Consider the following 20,529-nt stretch of genomic DNA (forward strand, 5'->3'; position numbering starts at 1 on the left):
TTATTTGTAGTATACTCCAAATAAACCCTTCTGTTCTTCTCCTTAGTGTCTCCTTCTGGCTTGCAATTTATATATGTGGAAGTCATTTGAGGCTGGAGATCACTGACCTATTACTAAGCAATTTTGGGGGTCTTCAAGACCCCTGCCATTTTAAAATATGGAACTCTACCTCTTGGCCTTTCATAGTTCAGGTAGAATATCTTAACGATTAAATTTTTAATGAGAAGGTAAACATAGAGCCATACAGTTTCTCAACTTGGACTTTGAGAAAAGAGATCATTGCCTTGGTGCCACCGCTGCTCCCTGTTAAAATAATTTCCACAAATGCTGGAGGACTGAAATATTTGATTCTTGCTCAGAAATCTCATCCAGTAATTTGACATTGGCACATTCCCACCTGGGCCTTCAGCATGAGGCTGCCTCTTACCCAGCCCTGACGTTCTCCCATTCTTAATCCCTTTGGGGTTGTTTAAAATATATAGGCATATTTTCAGCTTGAAAATATTGAAAACATTTCCAATAAGTTTTTATAATTATTGAGGTTTGAGTTTGGGAGAACAAACTTTCTCAAGTGGGCATCAGACCAGGGGAGTTCTTGAGAAACCAGCCAGACCTCATGCACCTGAAATGCTGGGGGCAGAGCTGGGACTGACAGTAAGGTTTCTGTCCACAACCATCCCAACCCAGAACCTTCCTGCTTGCTTTCATTTCTTCCTTAATCTAAATGATGTAAGTTCAAAAGGGTAGCAGCCCAAGAACTAAGGAGCCAGGCACTCTCCACTGCTTAATTTAGGCAATTATGTGGTTGAATCAAAAGACAACAGAAAGACCCAGAAAAACACTCGCAGCAAGTTAATCCACTGCATATTAATCCACTGGGTTGGAATCTCTTTTTCTCTGGCTGTAGCGGACCCAGGTGATGTGAATTGGTAATATACTTTCCCATTACAATTGTTCCCAGTGCTGAGTGGAGAAATGTGATTTTGTGGTCTCTCAAGCCACTCAACACCACTGCCTTTTGGCAAACAGAAAAATGCTTTCCTGCAGCACTCATTTTTATATCCCACTGGACTGAGTTTGCACAACCAAGGGGAAAAGCCCCACAAATTCGTGAGATGCTCACGGGGGTTAGGTTTTCATTCATCTTCAGTCTTTCTCCACTGTATCTCCAGAAATGTCAGTGTTGTGAAATCCTCCAAACAAAACTGATTTTCATTCACTTTCGTCAAAAACAAATAAACATACAGCAATATGTGTGGGGTGGGGGGGAGACAGTAAGGAAAGGTTGTGAAATAATTTTTTTCCATTGTAGGTGGTCACAACATCCCCAGAGTTAGGGATGCTGCCTGGGAATCACCATCTGAAGATTTATTTACACGCTTGGATCATGTCAGGATTAGAAAACAGACTTACAACTGAAAGGAGGGGCAGACAGAATCTGGTAAGGAGAAAAAGGAGACTGCGTGGCGGAAGCTGTATTGGAAATGGCCCTGAGGCAACAGGTGGAGATGGGGAGTGGCGGTTTAAGAAGACACCATTCTCCAAAGAGGGAGCTCTGAGGGTGGGGAGCTGCTAAAGGATGCTTACACCCTCTCTTTTAATTCAGGCCATCCAAACACCTTTGAGAAGGATCGACCTTTGTCAGTCATCTCAGAATTCAGAAAAATTAAGCCATCCCTTCCCCATTCCATCCTCCTTTATTTTTGTCTGCATTCAAAAACAAATCGAAGGGGGCGCCTGGGTGACTCAGTCTGTTAAGCGACTGCCTTCGGCTCAGGTCATGATCCCAGGGTCCTGGGATCGAGCCCCGCATCGGGCTCCCTGCTCCGCGGGGAGCCTGCTTCTCCCTCTCCCACTCCCCCTGCTTGTGTTCCCTCTCTCGCTGTGTCTCTCTCTGTCAAATAAATAAATAAAATCTTTAAAAACAAACAAATTGAAGTGATTTCTAAAGAGAAGTTTTAAAAAGAGGTGGTTTAATGCATAAAATGTAACTTCAGAGAGACCTAATGTGAACTAAAACCATTCTATAAGACTAAGACAATCCAGTTAGCTTTATTAGAACAACACTTCCTGGGTTTCACCTTGGAAAGGGCTTCTCGGAGCCTGACTGGTTAGAGCTACAGGCGGGCCGATATCCAGCCAGGATGTACCCCTCCCCCATAAGGCATAGCAACCATAGTCCGTTTTGATTGGCTGATACCAGCCATTAAATATTTTTATTATTGCTATGACTGCTTTCACTCTCTGAGGGTGGTGAGATTTAAAACAAAACAAAATGAAGGACATTTGAGTTCCAGGAAGTTGAGTTGAAACCCCTGTTCCATTACTAACAGCGGGAACTTGAGCTTCACTTTCCTTTCTTCCCCCTTCCTTCTACCCACAATGAGACATAACATCTCAGGTAACTCGAACAGCATCAACCAATAGCCTCTCAAACTGGAGTGCCAACAGCCTTTCTTGTCCATTGGTCACTTTTCAAGCTGGTGAAAAAGAAGCTAACCAATGAACATCGATACAGTAGGGTCCATGTCTCCAGAGGCCTTTACCCTTAAGATAAACTTTCCTAAGTCAGTATTTGGATCCCTTTGTTAGCCCACACCGGCACTGAAATTAGCAAGGCATTGCTACTCTCTTATAAAATATACAATGCCATTAATAAGGAGATAATGTAGCTTTCTCTTATGTCTCTTGAGGTATCAGTTCTTAACCAGGCATCCGGTTCCCCTTTGTATCTTTGTCCTTTCAAGTCTGATAAGGATTGCTCATCAATTATGTACTTCTCCCTCCTGGGGGTGGGGTGGGGGTGGGGGAGGGGGCTCTTTTGCCTCCAAGCCCAGAGAAAAATTCACTACCTGAGGGGCTGAGCTGAGAGGTGCTGAGCTCTCTGTATTGTCAGGTTAGTTTCTTCCATATTATCAAAGAGAATTTTTAAAAGCTCAATTTCACAGTCTGTTAGAGTTTTATGGTGATGTCCCCATGTGATGCTCACATGTTTGCGTTTGCATAAAAAGCCCTTTATATTTTTAGGTATAAAAACATAAATGCAGGATAGCTGTCTTCACATTTTGAAAGACATTCCTGTTAAAGGGACATTGGATTTCATTTCTGTTGCTCCAGAAAGAAGAAATGGAACTAAGGGGTGGAGTCCACAGGAACAGATTTCTTCTCAAAATTAGGAAGCATTTTCCTTAATAGTTTGAGCTGCTGAAAAATGAATGGAACCACTTGCTTCCGAACAGGAGGGCTAGTGACTGGTACTGGAAGAAGACACCCTTACCACAATACTTCAAGAGACTGGAGGTCATTCATGAGGGAAGTAAATAAAGGGGGTTCGGCAGCAAATGATCACTATGATTCCTCCCAACTCAAAAACCAGTGAGTGCTCCCAACTTTGAGGAGATGGTTTATGCTATTAGGAAGTTGGCCCACTCTCTAGAACATAACAAACTTACTATAATACTTTTCTTCTTTTGTTCAAGTCTTCCTTTATTTCTTTTAATAGAGTTTTACAGTTTATTATTTTATTTATATAAATACTAAGTTCTTTGGTTTGGCTTGGTTTCTGCTTTCTGAGATTTAAAAGTTGTAGTGAAATAAAGGAATCACTTAAACTTCCTTATTTCTACAATTTAGAATTAACAAATGTTAATTTAATTTTTTTTCTTATTTGCTTCTTGTCATTTTTTTGGAAGAAACAAAGGAAGAAAGGAAGGAAAGTAGGGAAGGAGGGAGGAGAGAGGAGGGGCAAGCCAAGGAGAGATAATGCTCCTTAAACCACCAACCCCCACCCATCCCTCTTCACATCCCCCTAGAGACTCAAATGTTTATGTATTATTCCATTTCTTTGAAAAGTTTTTTTTCTACATATATGTGCATCTGTTAAAACACACACACACACACACACACACACACTGTATGGTTTGGTTTTTAAAACAAAGTACATTATCTGTATATATCCCATCAATCTGTATCTGGTGTTTACACTTTACCTTATGTTTTTAACATCTACTAATGCTGCCATATAGCAATTTTATTTATTATTTTTAATTGTATTAAATGTATGAAATGGTATTTCATCATGGAGAACACCACATTCTTTTTATTCCTATATTGAAGGGTGTTTCAGTCACTTCCTTTTTCCCCTACCAATACAAAAAATTGTTGTGTACAAGATGTTCATGACACCATGCAGGAGGCTGTCTAGTGTGATTCCCAAAGCAGAATTTCTAACACATGGGGTAAACACATTTTCCTACATGCCACCAATATTTTCTCCAAGATGCCTCTACCAATTCGCATTTCCCGCAACGATTTATCATTTCTTCTACAACCTTGCCAACGGTCGAGATAGCCTGACTACTAAATTGTACAAATACAATGAGTGAGAAATGGTCTCCCTTTGTTGTTTCTCTTTGCCTTCTCTGAGTCTGAGCATCTTTTTGTTTTTTTCCTTATTTGTTGACCATTCCCATTTCTTTTACAGACAGTTAATTCATTTTTTCTACTTTTCTTTATTATGTGTTTTGTATACTAATTCCTAGCCTATTAAATGTGTCTCCCAGTCTGGTTTTAATCTTTTGCCAATAGAAGTTTATATGTTTTTCTGTAAAATTTTAAAATTTGAAATAGTTAAATATCTTTATCTTTTTCTTTATTGTTGGGGCTTTGTAAATTCTTTTCTTTTTTTTAAGGTTTCCTCTACTCTAAGATTATGTAGCTATTGTCCTTTATTTTCTTTACCAGTTTTTGAAGTGTATTTTTCACATGTAGATCTACAACCCATGTGGTGTATGTGTAAAGTATATGGTGTGAAGTAGGGATCTAACTGCATTTATACTTCCCAATCCCATAAGATTTTTCTGGGATTGTTTCTGCCACTCCAGAGCTGGCCTATCCTTATCTTAGTTGAATGGTCTCTGCAACATATTTCCTTGTGGGCCAGAAGGTGACAAAGTGATACAGTTCCAATTGACTCATACCATGGTCCACTTGACTATACCAAAGTAGAAATAACATGGAATTATGGTCAATCATCCTGACATGTCACTTCAGTGGTATGCACAGTTTTATCTGCTTGGCTGGCACAGACCCTCTCCTACCTGTACCTAGTGTAGATGTTATGGGTTGAAATGTGTCCCCCTCCATCCCCAATTCATATGTTGAAGCCCTAACCTCCAGGACCTAGGAAAGTGACCAGAAATCAGGCTTTTAAAAAGATAATTAAGTTCAAATTGCCTTTTGGTAATTTTAGGATGGGCCCTAATCCAATATGACTGGTATCCATATAAGAAGAGGAAATTTGGACACAGACATGGCAGGTACAGAGGAAAGACCACGTGAAGACACAGCAAGAAGGCGGCCGTGTGCCAGCCAAGCAGAGAGGCCTCAGAAGAAACCAACCCTGCCGATATCTTGCTCTTGGACATCCAGCCTCTGGAACTATGAGAAAATAAATTGCTGTTGTTTAAGTTCCCAGTCTGCGGCACTTTGTACGGGCAGGACTAGAAAACTCATACAGTAGGATAATCCCCAACAAAGATGGAAAAAGATGATTGTAGTTAGACAGTTAGAGTTAAGCCTCTCAACAGGGATTTTTCACATAGTGAAAAATATGTGAGCAATCCTACTCTAAGCTCACCTGAACAAAGGAAGGCAGTCAAGGAAACTGTATGACGATCCACATGGAGCCAAAAAATCATTCCTTTTTTAAGCTAGCAGGCATGATCCAATCACTCACAATAGGTTGTATTAGTTTCTTATTGTTGCAGAAACAAATTCACGCAAACTTAGTAGCTTAAAACAAATTTATTATCTTACAGTGGTGGTGGGGGCGGGGTAAGAAGTCCTAAAGTGGAAGGAAGTGGAAGTGTTGGCAAGGCTATGCTCCACACTTCTGGAGGCTACAGAAGAGAACTCATTTCCCTGCCTTTTCCAAGTGTCTACAGGCCACCTGGGTTCCCTGACTTGTTGCCCCTTTCTCCATCTTTATAGCCACCACTCCAGCCTTTGACCCTGCCCTCACATCTCCGTTTCACATTCTGACTTTCCTGCCTCCCTCTTAGGAGGACCTTTGTAATTCATTGGGCCCACCTGAATAATCTAGGATAATCTCCTCACTTCAAAACCCTAAACTGAAGCACAGCTGATTTTTGATACGGATGGTACCTTATTCACAGTTTCAAGGGATTAGGATATGAACACCCTTGGGGGCCATTATTCTGGTACCGTTGCAAAACCGTTCAGTAGAGTAATTTTATAAGGAAATAATTCTATTATGTTCAAAAGTTGAGAATTTTATTTTTTTTATTTTTTTAGATTTTTACTTATTTGACAGAGAGAGAGCACAAGCAGGGAGAGCAGCAGAGGGAGAGGGAGAAGCAGGCTCCCCACTGAGCAGGGAGCGGGATGCAGGGGCTCGATCCCAGGACCCCGAGATCATGACCTGAGCCAAAGGCAGCCACTTAACCGACTGAGCCACCCAGGCGCCCCAAAAGTCAAGAATTTTAAAAGAATGGAAATATTGAAAGTCTCCCGGCTTCTTAACTCAATGGAAGAGTCTTTAAAGTAATTTTTTAAAAATTATCTATGAGTACCAGAAGTTTTTCAAACTCATTTTTCAGTCCTTGCTAAACTTGAAAGGTGTTGTTTTGGTGGATTTTTTGTTTGGTTTGAGCCCTCTGTTGAGCTTTTTTCCACATTCAGTTGGGTTCCTTCTGCCAATGTGCAAATGGGGCTGTTTCTACTTAGGGGATCTTCTTCTATGTGCAGCCCCGAAGCAGAAGTGTCCCAAACTCCTGCTAATCTCTCCAGCTTATGCAACCCTGGGAGTCAGGCTCCAAGTCAGAAGGGCCAAGCTTTTGGGGCCGGAGGGGGACCAATGCTCCTCTGGCCCAATATGACTCAGTCCCTTTACCACTCCTGTCACTGACCCTCTCAGGCAGCTGCAGGCAGCATGTTTTTGCCCCCACAGCCCTGCAGTGTCACATGAGGGAAGTTGAGTGTCAATAGCTGACAGCGCTAAATTACAACCTGCCTGGGGGGCATTGAAGACACGTGGGTGGGAAAGCCGCCTGCAGGCAGACGGAGATGAACACATGCGTGCACTTGCCAGAAACCATCCTGGGAGTTTCAGATACAGACAGAGCCCCACCACTTGCAGCTGACCGATGGAGGAGGGAGGGCTGATTGTTCTGGAAGGCTGTCTCATTCCTGGGAGACATGCATTAGAACAATTAACTCCCCAGGCTATCAAGAGAACATGTTTATCAGCAGCTACTGCTTGTATTCCAGAATGGCAAGCTGCCTCGATCATCTGGCTGTGTGTATCTATAATCGACCCGATCTCCGAATGTGCACACACATGCAATGGTGCAAGCGGATGCCGGGCGTGTGTGCATCAATATATGCCTGTCCATCTGTCTTCATCTGCGCAGTCGATCTTGCACCTGTTAGTGTGTGCCTGTGTGTAGGTCCTGCTTTTCACTAAGAAGCAAGAGAAGCCAGAGCTGGGATCTTCCAACTGCCCAACCAGCCTCTCCCCGCTCATTCTGATGCTCCCAGAGGTACAGATTCCTGCCCAACACACCAGCCTTCCCAGAAAGGCACCGTGGCCATTCTCAGGAAGGCAGAAAATGCCTGATGGCCCGAGTTCCTTTCTTGTCCTCTCTCATCCTGCACAGAGGCGATGTCCCGGGCTTGTAGGAGAAGGTCCTCATTTAATCCCACACTCTCCAAGCCCCGAGATGTCATTGCTCATTCCTCCCTCCCGGGACTTGAGATCATGTCCCCAGCCTGGTAGAGACACACAGAGGAGCAGGCATTCTGGCTGAGGACCCGTGTGTGGCTTCAGGTGGTTGTTTTTCCTCAGGGAGTAACAGCTACGCTGAAGAAGCAGCTGGGGTACAAAGGCATTCCATTCTGTGGTCTCTGTTTATTTTTTTAATTGATAAACTATTTTTTTAAAGATGTTATTTATTTATTTGACAGAGAGAGAGACAGCCAGAGAGAGGACACAAGCAGGGGGAGTGGGGGAGGGAGAAGCAGGCTTCCCGCTGAGCACGGAGCCCGATGCGGGGCTCCATCCCAGGACCCTGGGATCATGACCTGAGCCGAAGGCAGACGCTTAACGACTGAGCCACCCAGTCTCCCCTATAAACTCTATTTTTTAGAGCAGTTTTAGGTTCACAGCAAAACTGAGCGGAAAGTTCAGAGAATTTTCGTATGTCCCCTGTCCCTGCATAGGCACAGCCCCACCCCCATTATCAAATCTGGCACCAGATGGGACATTTGTTATAATCAATGAACCTACATGGACACATAGTTATCACTCGAAGCCCACAGTCTAAATTAGGGCTCACTCTTGGTGTTGCATACTCTATGAGTTTTGACAAACATATACGACATGTATCCACCATTATAGTATCAAGCAGAGTAGTTTTGCTGCCCTAAAGATCCTCTGTGCTCCCCCAATTCATCCCCCTCCCTGATCCAAGCCCTGGCATCCCTGATCTTTTTCCAGTCTCCATAGTTTTCCTTCCCCAGAATGTCATCTATTTGGAATCGTACAGTACATAGCCTCTTCAGACTGGCTTCTTTCACGTAACAATATGCATTTAGGTTTCCTCCATGACTTTTCATGGCTTGATAGCTCATTTCTTTTTATCGCTGAATAATATTCCATTGTCTGGATGTGCCATACTTTATCCATTCACCTACTGAAGGACATCTTAGTTGTTTCTGAGTTTGGGCAATTATGCATAAAGTTGCTATAAACCTTCGCGTGCAAGTGTGTGTGTAGACCGAAGTTTTCAACTCATTCAGGTAAACACCAAGAAGCTCGGTTGCTGGATCGTATGTTAAGAGTATGTTTAGTTTTGGAAGAAACTGCTGAAGTGTACAGACTCTTTTTAAACTTAGCATTTCTGCTTAACTTTATTTTTCACAAAGCTATTTATTAATATGCAGTAGGCGCTTGAAATCCTCATGGGATGGCACTCTTGCTTCTTCCAGAATTCCCCAACTCAAGAATGTGGAAAATTTGTACAGGCTCTTGGCGTCTATCCGAATCACATTTCCATCAGGAGTTAAGTGTTTCCTGCACATCCAAGCACACTACAATCTAACTGCCTGTCAACTTTTACAAAACTTCTAGCTTTTACTTTGTGACCATTTTTCACATACACAAAAATGATTTATTGTTGCTTGATAACTTCGACAGACTTACTTTGTAGTGTAAGTCAAGGAGAGGAGATCAATACACTGCCCTGGGATGAGGGGTGAACTAGGCACATTCATGAAGCCAAAAGATTTGTCCCCAGTACAAGCCTCATGGCATTGTCGGTTCATATTGATGCCTCAGCAAAAGGACAAATTGCAACCTGATGTGGCCCTTCTGAATCACACAGGAAAGCTCAAACCTACAAATGGCAAGTATACAAATTCCATACAGTACCTTTTTGAAAAAAAGTCTATGAAATAGATTCATATTATTAACCTGGTCTAATCTGAGAAACATTTCATTAGTCTGTCCTCAGACTGTACAGCAGTATGATGACCGCATAACCCTGAGAATGCAGAGAACAATATAAAAATCACCGATTCATTCATTATAAAACATGTACTGTGTCCTGGGTCTGTTGGCCTCTCCACTGAGAGGTGAGGAAGTTACTAGCGATGTTCCTGGTAATCTGATGACACCATCCCTAACCAGACCACTTAAAATGCTGGAGATGATATTAATTAAAATAGTTATTTTAAAGCACAGCTGAACGAGCATCAGATGGCATTCCTAAGAGATCAGAAACTTTGAGATAATGTGAATCCAGAAAGGAGAGCTAACGCTAGAAGCAGCGATTACCTGTGGGGGCATGGCCGTTTCTTGGTGGCCTAGCCCAGGCTTTCAGGGGTCATGCAGGCACCAGGGACAGGAAGGGTGAGGAGGGGGAGGGGTGACTGGAAGACCTCTCACATAAAGCCAGGACCACCAAAGGTGATACCCTGAAGAACTGAACCAGAGCAAGAGGGTCTGCCCCTCTGAGGGGCTCTTTGGGTATAATAGGAAAGAAAAGTGTCTCCTGAGAATTTCTGATGGCGAGCCAAAATTCATACTACTTGACTAGCTCTTAAAGGCAGCAATTTATTTCATGTGAAAACAGGTTGGGACTATCCCCACACACCTGGTAGAAACAAACACAATCCCTCAAAGAATGGTCACAAATAAGGTTTTAAGGACCATGAGCTCAGGATCAAAATTCACCAAACTCATGAAGAAATAAGCCACCATTAGTGAAAATCAAGAGAAATCATAAATCACAGGATCAGACCTTCAGAGATCACAGATGTTGGAAATACCAACAGAGAATATGAAATCAGTTTATGTAAAAATACTTAAAGAAATGAATGAGAGGGTTGAAGGTATGATGAGGATATAATAGGCAAATACATCAAAATACATTGATAAGGAGCCAAAAAGTACTGTCAGAAACGAAAAGCAGATGTGGATGCAGCACAGAGAAACAGAGGTCAACAATATAAAAGGGGTTAAGAGGCACGGAGGATGAAGGGAGCAGATCTGACATTACCAGATGACAGTGGCATGAAGACACAGGAGAAACAATGTGGAAGAGGCAGTATTTAAAAAGGTAATGGCCATGAATTTTACAGAACCAATGAGAGATATCAACCCCTAGATCCAGAAAGCCCAAAGAACACCAAATTAGATAATTAAAAAAAAAAAATCTTACTTAGGTACCTTGGTTGTAAAAGTGCGGAACAAGGGTCAGCAAATTATGGCTCATGGGCCAAATCCTGCCTGCCACCTACATACAATTTTAATGGGCCACAACCACACCATTTGTTCACATATCATTTATGGCTACTTTTGGGCTACAGTGACAGAGATGAGCAGCTAAACGAGACTGTATGGCTGACAGGGCTAGAAATATTTATTATATGGCCCTTGCCTAAAGATGCTTGCCTACCCCTGTTGTAGAACATCAAAGCACAGAGAAGACTACAAGTGATCATTCATATTTATGGTGAATTAGCAGCATAGCTAGGATTTTTGCTCAGATATCTTGACCAATAGTTCTCAAACTTGGTTCCACAACAAGGACCAGCAGCCCCAGCATCACCTGAGAACTTATTAAAACTGAACTCACAGTCTTCCAAACGATTTGGATGCATGATGAAGTTTGAGAACCATCGCTCTTGACACTTGTACTAGACCCAAGTCCCTGGTTGTCTATTAGAAGCATCTGGGGAGCTTGTAAAAAAAAAATGCCACAGTCTGGCCTCACCCCCCAAAATTCCCACCTAACAGGTCTGTGAGGAGCCTGGGCATTGGTATTTTAAAAATCTCCTCCAGGTGAGAATCACTGTGCCTTGTTTGATCACAGATAAAGTGGAATGGAGAAAATCTGATGAACTCCCAAAGCTTCATCCATGTTGTGTATGGTATTTTCGATTATGCAAACTAAATAAGAACAAGGGCCATTTTGGGTGTGTGTGGGGGGGACTGTTCTGTTGACTTATCTGAACCACCCAAATAAGCCAAAGCTAAGTCTTACCCTTCTTTTATCTCTTGCCCCATCTCATCCACCACTCTCTCTCTCTCTCTCTCTCTCCTGGAAAAGGAGATTTCCTCTAGGAGAATCTCTCCTGGAAGAGGAGATTATTTCACTACCAAGGAGTGAAATAACCAAATGCCAAGCCATTTAAATGGGTGGAGAAGCAAGTTTTGTGAACAATTTTGTTGCAAACAATTCTGGGATAATGAGGCTTTTGGTAATGCTCACTACACCAACGGGGGAAGAAGGAACTAAGCAGAAGGAACTGAGACTTGTTGAGTTAAGAAACGACCCAGCGTCCTCTGCACAGCAGGTGCAGGGGACAGGGTCAAGCTGGAACAGAGCATTCATGGCAAAGTTCTCCCAGATGTGGGATGCTAGAAGAAGAGGGCTGACATCTTCCCTATCCACCCCTGATGACACTGACCTCTGCTCAAGGACATACCTCTTGGGCATACCCACTGAAACCCTGCCCCACCTGCACCCTTTACACTGGTAGCTCTCCCAGCAGGCAAGGTCACAACCTGAGACCCAGGTGACATCAAATCACTACTGTCTTCTTAGCTTGTAGATGAAAGGAGCTATTTGGGGCCAAAAGCTTCTTTGGCAGAGGGTAGTAAAATTCAGGGGGAGAGAAAGAAGGGGCCAGGAAAAGGCTGAGAACACCACTTCTCAGGCTGTAAATGTGCACACGAGCCTCCTGGGGAACTTGTTAACCTGCTGATTCGGGCTCTGGGTGAAGGCTGAGATTCTGCATTTCTAACAATCTCCAAGGTGAAACTGATGCGGCTGGCCCTCGGACCACATTTTGAGTAGCAACAATCGAAGGTATGTTCTCAGGGTCGGCACCCCTGAAAATCTTTGCCCACGGAGTGTCTAAACTTCCTGCAGCCCCCTATAGCTGCTAACAACAAGAAGATGCAGCAGTGGACAGCAAGATGTGCTCAAGAGAGGTTCTCCACAGTTTGCTCAAGTGTAGGGATTGACTGATGTTCCCAAGCTTGACAAAATTCCACTCGCATAAAACAGAATCCTGAGAGTTTATCGAGTTTCTCACCTAAGATTTCAAAATAACATAATGTTGAACCACCAGGAAAACAAGTGGCTTTTATAATAGGAAAGCCCACAAAATGGCCACAGTAATTTACATCTTCATGGTTTATAGGCAAAAAGTCTTCAACTTGAGCTGAGGGAGAAGTAAAATAAATAACGGGTTCTTTCACCACTCACCAAGATACTTATGCACTTAAAAGACTAATGCTGGAAACCACATTCTCATCCACTCTGAGTTTCCACCCATTCCCTTGGAGCTGTATCTGGTGGACGTTATTGTAATGCCACTGTGAATATTTGTTTAAAGCTCACCACACATTTATGGGGACCAGATTTGGTTCCCCGCGGAAACCTTGCATGAAACAACTGAGAAAAATAATTGTCATGAGCGAGGTTTGGGCAGCAGGGGGAATGAGAGGGTAGTAGACAACCAGAACTGGAAGACAGGCAGCCCCCCTCAGGGTCAGGGGACTCCCCAGAAGTAGGCAAACTCAGGTCCAGGAAGCCAGGAACTCTGATTCCAGAGAGCCGATCTGAATTTGAGTCTTTTTGTCTAAGGCAGAACTCAGGACAGCTGCAGGAGATGTAGGGGTCAGGCAGGGTCGCTGGGTCAGGGCTGGGAAATGGTCGGTGTGGGAAACAGGATGAAGAGAAAGGGCATTAGGTGGGTGAGGGGGTCCCTTGCACAAGCCTGGTCCGGCAGAAGCTGGGACTGGTCCCCAAGGATCACTGATGCCAGCGAAGGTCAGCTGCCAGGTGACCTGTCCCTGGGAAGCTAGGCGTTTCCTTTGACAACTCAACCGGGAGTCCATCCTCTCTCCTGACCATCGTGGAGAGTCTTCTAGGTTGTCCTTCTAGGAGTCTTCTAGGTTGTTCCTAGAGCACTGGTACACCCTCAAGGCATTTGATGAAGACCTGATGGGAAAGACACAGAGGCAGACTGGGTGTGTGTCTGCCTGGTGGGTTGGATCAAGCAGTAAGCACCATGGAGAAGTGGCCCCTAGAGACTGGGAATTCAATTCTGAAAGTTCATTCCCTGGGAGGCTGGAAGACAAGGATCAGTGTTCTCACCCCTGGCCAGACATTAAATGATTCCAGGGAGCTTTAAAATAAAATCTCAATGCCCTGGCTCATGCCCAGAGATTCCGGCTTAATTGGTCTGGGGAGCGTCCTTGGCACCGTATTTTTTAAACATTCTCTGGGTGATAATAAGGCTCAGTCAAGGCTGGGTTAGAGGAACATGCAGAGGGGAGGTAGGCGACTGTTTTTGCACTTGTCACCCCTCTCTTTCTACGGAAAGGCCGTCCTATGAATGTTTAGTGTTTGACAGCCTGAGTTGTATTCATATTATCTCTTTAAAGAATAATAACTGCTGGGTTTGTTATTTTTTCCACTAAATTACTTCAAAATCCTAATTTTTAAAGAAGTCTTTCAGTTATTTCACAATGACTAATCACTATATACAAAGCACTGCTCTCCAAAGGAGAGGCACAAAGTGATGGGAGCTGACAGGAGGGGGAGGAGAAATGTTCTGAGCCCATGTGAGGATGTGTGTTCTAACCTGCCCACAGCTGGGCCCACCCTCATCCACAATGCCGCCCGTCTGCTGGAGGTGGTTGTCTTCCCCAGGGACCAAGCTGCATGGTAACAAGCCACAAGAAAGGGGCACCATCTGAAATGTTGTGGATCCAGAGCAGAATTGGAACAGCAATGCAAGGAGTGCACACCACTGTCCCGGGCTTGAGCCTCTCCGAGAGACATCACTTCAGACTTCTAGGCTGCAAACCAATGGCTTTTCCTTTCCCAGGCAACAATCCTCCTTTGATGTATTTGCTCTTTCTGAGACTGCCAAACCCAGATGGAAATGTTTGTGAGTTGTGTCCTCCACCAGGAGCTTCACAGTCTTGGTCAGAATATGACCGTGCGCCCACCATGACCTCTCCAGCCAGCAAACCTACTCTGGCCATGCCCAAGTCCTTAGGTTCTCTTGAGTCTCCTCTGTTGACCAGATATAGCCACTGCCTGCTAAATCATGCTAAGTGAGATAAGCCAGACAGAGAAGGACAACTACTGTATGATCTCACTTATGTGTGGAATCCAAAAAAGCCAATCCTCCAGAAACGGAGAGTAGAATGGTCGTTACCAAGGGTTGGGAGTAGGGGACATGGGGAGATGTTGGTCAAAGTGCATGAGCTTCTAGTTAGAAGATGACGGAGTTCTGGAAATCGAATGCACAGCATGATGGTTAGAGTTAGTATTATATTATATACTTGAAAGTTGCTAAGAGAGTAGGTCTTAAATGGTCTCACCACAAAAATGTTATGTGCCATTTGCAACATACAGGTATCAAAGCAACTCGTTGTATACCTTAAATTTATGTAATGTTATATGTCAATTATATCTCGAAAAAGCTGGAAATAAATTTTTATTTTTAAAGATTTTATTTGTTTTTATTTGAGAGGGAGACAGAGAGAGCAAGCATGAGCAGGGGGAGGGGCAGAGACAGAGGGACAAGCAGACTCCCTGCTGAGCAAGGAGCCTGACATGGGGCTCCATCCTAGGACCCTGAGCTCATGACCTGAGCCCAAGGCTTAATTGACTGAGCCACCCAGGCATGCCCGGAAATGAATTTTTAAATAAAAAGGCATGTTTTTAAAATACCAGGAAATGTTCTTGAGAATGCTCCTATTGTATGTCCAATCACACTGGGTATATTTGCTATAGTTCTGGCCCAATTGTGCAGTTGGCTAGGCCCTGTCCATTTTTGTGTGCATCTTCTGACTTTCGAGTCAAATGGATATGCATTTTTATTCTTTTATTAGTGTAATTAAAATATAGTAGGGTTGAAGAAGTGGAATTATTTTTTATGCTTGGCATGGTTTTAAAATTTCTCATGTTTAACAGTTGGGGAAATAGTATTGGTATTCTGGTTTCAGTAGGAAATCTAGGATCGGGGAAATTAAAGAAGTCACCCAAGGTCACAGCTAGTCAGTGAAAAAGTTGCAGTTCAACCAAAGTTAATTTTGTTATTTATACATTAAGTCAATTTTTCTCTGTTTTGCTCAGAAGTAAGCCAAAATAAATATTTAACTGATTTGTTTTCTTTTATATTGAGGGCTGTATTCATTTTGTTAGTCTGTTCTTCCCTTTTCCTTTCCAAGAAAAAAAAAGTTTCTTGGGGAACTGAAACACAAATTCCTGAACCTGTGATTGGCAAAATGATGGTCCCTCAAAGATGTCCACATCCTAATCCCAGGAACCTAAAAAAATGTTATCCACATGGTAAAGGGAATTTGCAGATGTCATTACATCAAGGATCTTGCAATGGGGAGATTCTCCAAGATAATACTAGTAGGCCCAATATAATTACAGGGGTCCTGATAAGAGAAAGGCAGGAGGATCAGAATGAGAGAGAATATGTAAGGGTAGGAGCAGAGAAGGAGTAATAAAATTTGGAGATCGAGAAGAGGCCATGAGCCAAGGAATGTGAGTGGCCTCTAGAAACTGGTAAAGTGAAGCAAATGGATTCTCCCCTGGAGTCTCCAGAAGGAAAAACAGCCCTGCTGACACCTTGAGTTTAGCCTAGTGAAACTGATTTCGGAGTCTTGAACTCCAGAACTGGAAGGCAATCTATTTATGTTGTGCTAAGTTGAGTTTGTGATAATTTGTTACAGCAGCGATAAGAACCTAATACTTCCCACTCCCTGCACCGTTGCTGGTTCTTGCCTACAATATTCTGCTTCAAGAGCAACCAGCTCCCCATTCCACCCCATTCCACCCAGTGAGGTGTTACTTGTAGGTGTCTAATCAGCTCATTTTTCCCCTGTATTTTTTCCCAGTGTCCTAGATCCTAAAAACAACAGTCTTGTTGTTTCGTGCTGAAGCCACATAGACTGGACTAGGATGCTTTCAGGAATTCCTAGCCTTGGGTTGAACTTGATGGATTCAGGCCAAGTTGTGGGTAGGGGTCTCAACACTGGTGGATACTTGGGGGGAGATCTCTCTCCTCTTCTTCCCCTGCTCCAAGACACACCACACACCCTGGCCGGCTGAATTATACTTGAGTGTCTGGGCAAAGTTCTGGAATGCACAGCCATTCCATCTACAGAGATGGCCAGGAGACTTCCCAGAGTTTTCTATCCCTGCCTCCATTCCATACGTTCTATTCACCCACTCACTCATTCATTCATTCATTCAACTGCCACTAATTAACCACCTCTCAGGGCCAGATGCCATGCTAGGTTCTGGGGATGAAACACCGAACAGACACAGCCTGTCTCTGTGTAGCAGGATGGTGGGCAGTGTGTTCTAATAGAGATGTGGGGTCACAGAGGAGGGCGGGCCACTCTGCTGAGAGCTGGGTGGAGTCAGGCTCTGGGACAGTCTCCAAGAGGATGGGGCCCTTGAGCTAGGTCTTGAGGATCAAGAGGGTTCAAGAAACAGGCAAGGAAGAAAGTGGAACGTGGTGGAGACAGAACATGCTGCAGCCATAGAGGCCGGACATTAGGGAGAGGCTTGGCCAAACTCGGCAATGAAAATAGTTTGGTGTGGCCACAACCAAGGGTATACAGGGAAATGGGAACAAGTAGGTGGAGAGGGGACCACAACCCCTTGGGTCTAATAGGAATGTCAACGACAGAATTTATAAAACTGAAGCCTGTTTTCCTTCACACTTGAATTGCAAAACTGTGACCTGCAGGTTGGCTGGTAGGGGAGTCTGGAAGCACCTCATCATTGAAAATCTTTGTTGGCTGATTTAGCTAATATAAGTATTACATGGAGGGTTGGTGTATCGTCAAAGAGGAAAGATGGGGTAATATAGTGTTTAGACTGTGGACTTTGGAGTCCCACAAACATAGGCTATGCATTTCTAGGTGCATAACTTTGGGCCAATAGATAACCCTCTCTGCTGAACTTCCCCCAGTGAGGTTCAAAGGTGGAAGTGAGGACTAAGTTTAATCACATATGTAAAGTGCTCAACCCGCGACCTAGAACACAACTGATGCTCATCAATCACAATTGTTAATTATCATGGCCCTTTATGCCAATTTAACGTGTCACCCTGTTCTCCTACCAGAGAAAGATTAGAGGGGAGCTGTCAACGGCTTCAGGATGGGATTTTAATAAGAAGCTGTGAGCAAAATGACAAAAGAGCCAGGAAATACAAATCTCTAGATTTTGAAAAGATTCAGGTTGAGAGCAGATGGGATTAATTGAACTGTCAGAAGATCCTCAGTTAGTTAGGGTAAAGTTTCAAGATTCTAGAATGACAGACCTTCCTCTAGCTCCTCCCAGGAAACCAAGAGCACAACGGCAGGAACTGGAAGAATTTCTGGAAGAATCTTCACTGAGAAAAGGCTGGCAGGGCGGGGTGGGGGGAAACAGGAAGGGGGAAAGATGCTTAGTCACCAGCATTGTGGCAGGACTGTGGTGTTTGGTCACCAGTGGAACCCGGATTCTGTGTTCTTTAAGGGCAAAGACACCATTGTGTCAGGTGTCTTTGTACCTGCAGTGTCCACCAGGTGGTAGAGAATTAAGAAATGTTGAATGGTTGAAGGAGACACTGCTGAGTATTTCCCCCTTAACCAGCTCATCTACCAACCCAGGCATTATTCAAGTGCTGATTCAGCACACGTAAGTCAGTGGTTGGCTGATTTTAAATGACACCTTCTCATCTCGATTTGAGCCCCGTCTATCATTCAAATTCCTTAAATTACTCAGAAACTTTGTTATTGCTCTCGACTCTGCGTCACCCGGGGATTGATGCCAGGAAGATGTGTGGTTGCATCCTTGGAAGAATTTTATAAGCTGAATTAAGCATTGCCCTTGGTCTCCCAACGAATATGGACTGATGATGAAAGGATACTTGAAAATATATCTTTAATGAGAGAGAGGTGGGTAGCATACTTCATTATCTTTGCAAGGCTTAGCTTTATACTTTGTGAAACAACAGAGCCTGTTTTGAGAGACATGGTGTCACTGGCTGGCATGGCTAAAAAAGTTACTGCCCCAGTATGAGAAAACCAAATGGAGGATGTGCATGTTTGTACTTTACTGTGTCAGGACGCTCACTGTTCCATTCTTTTTACCATCCATGACATTTTTCTTGAAATGGCACTTGGATGTTTCTTTTTTCTTGATACAACAGAATTTTCTTGCAATCTAAACAGAAGGTATCGGCGCTTTAATATTTTTAAGCAAGAGGTTAAAAACTCACTGAAATACTTCCTCTAGAAGACTGTGGAATGGGTTAAAAAAAAGTTTCCATTATTAAAAAATGTGCAGATATGAGTTTTTATAGGTAACACATCATTTTTGACAACAATACTACGGAGTCATGGAATATTTCCAAACATCTGTTTTCAAAATGCTTTCTCTGTAGCATGATTTACTCTTGGGAATCCATAACTTTCTTACTCAAAGGTAAAATATCATCTTTACCTTTGCGGATTATGTGGATTTATTACTTCAGAAATCTCTGCTAGCTAGCAAGCCACTGACAGCCACAGGTTGCAGAAAAGTGTCTGAATTTGCAACCCTAACCTTACTGTTAAAGCAACCGGATGCCTCCTCTCTAAGTAGGACAAATACTTTTAAGAATTTTATAAGAGATAATCAGTAAATCTCTGCCCAATACCAAATGTGTTCATGATACTTCTCCTTCCATTATGGAATACTCTAAAGAGTCTTGCATAGTTTACAGGGTTTTGGTGTTTGTTTTATTGCTATATTTTGTTTTGAAAATCAGCCTTGGGGCACCTGGGTGACTCAGTAGGTTAAGTGTCTGTCTTCAGCTCAGGTCATGATCCCAGAGTCCTGGAATGGAGCCTCGCATTGGGCTCTCTACTCTGCAGGTTGCCTGCTTCTACCTCTCCCCCTGCTGCTCCCCCTGGTTGGTGCTCTCGCTCTCTCTCTCAAATAAATAAAATATTTTAAAAAAAAAAGGAAAATCAGCCTCATCATTGTAATCCTCTAGAACTCTGCCTTCTAGCAACAACCTCTTCCTAGTGCTAGCTTGCCTGAGAAGGAAGTAGTAAATGAAAATCACCTTTGGATCTGTCTCCGTAGGGCTACCCTGGGATTCCTTTTATATTCGGGTCAAACTGGCTGCCACATCAAGGGTTACATTAATACTCTTGTCTCATAAAACATTGTTCTTGTTACAGAAGTCACTTCACATTAAAAATATCTTCCCCAGGCCACCTTTCTCTAGAGGTTCCCGAAGAAAGTCGTCCTGGATGCATTTCAACTGTTCTTCAATCCAGCTGCATTGTAAGCTTCCCACACAGTCTAATTTCTCCCCGTACTTGTTTCTTTAAGTCTTCGGTGATGTTTCCAATGCACCTTTGAACAGTGTGTGCCCACAAAGGAACGCATTTTCACTTAGTCGCCAATCTGTGTCCCATGCCTTATTTTCCCTGCTGTTGGACCCACAACAGGAGTAACAGTTGTCTGTCCAGAGTGTGTAGCTTTTCCCATTTACTATTAAATAAGAAATTTAAATAAGCCCTTAAAGGCTTCCAAACATTTATCATCAAATTTATTGTGATTTTTGCAAAACACTGGGTTGAGTAAGTGAATAGCTCTAAACGTTCAAAAAATTGTAGACATTTACCTTGATATTCTGAATAATAAGTTTCTTCAATGTTTTGCACGTAGTTTTGGCTTCATACCATCTTTAGTTGATACACCAGTTACAATACCCATTTAGCTTGGGTTTTATTGTTAATGGTAGATGACGTAAATCCTATTTCAAGCAGTTTTTGTGGTCATTTCAATTCCTTTTCTTTTCTTTTCTTTCTTTCTTTCTTTCTTTCTTTCTTTCTTTCTTTCTTTCTTTCTTTCTTTCTTTCTTTCTTCTTTCTTTCTTTCTTTCTTTCTCTCTTTCTTTCTTTCTTTCTCTCTTTCT

Source organism: Callorhinus ursinus, unplaced genomic scaffold (assembly GCF_003265705.2).
Source record: "Callorhinus ursinus isolate GAN/ISIS: 27379988/994484 unplaced genomic scaffold, GSC_fseal_2.0 scaffold1, whole genome shotgun sequence".
In the NCBI taxonomy this organism is placed as follows: Eukaryota; Metazoa; Chordata; class Mammalia; order Carnivora; family Otariidae; genus Callorhinus; species Callorhinus ursinus.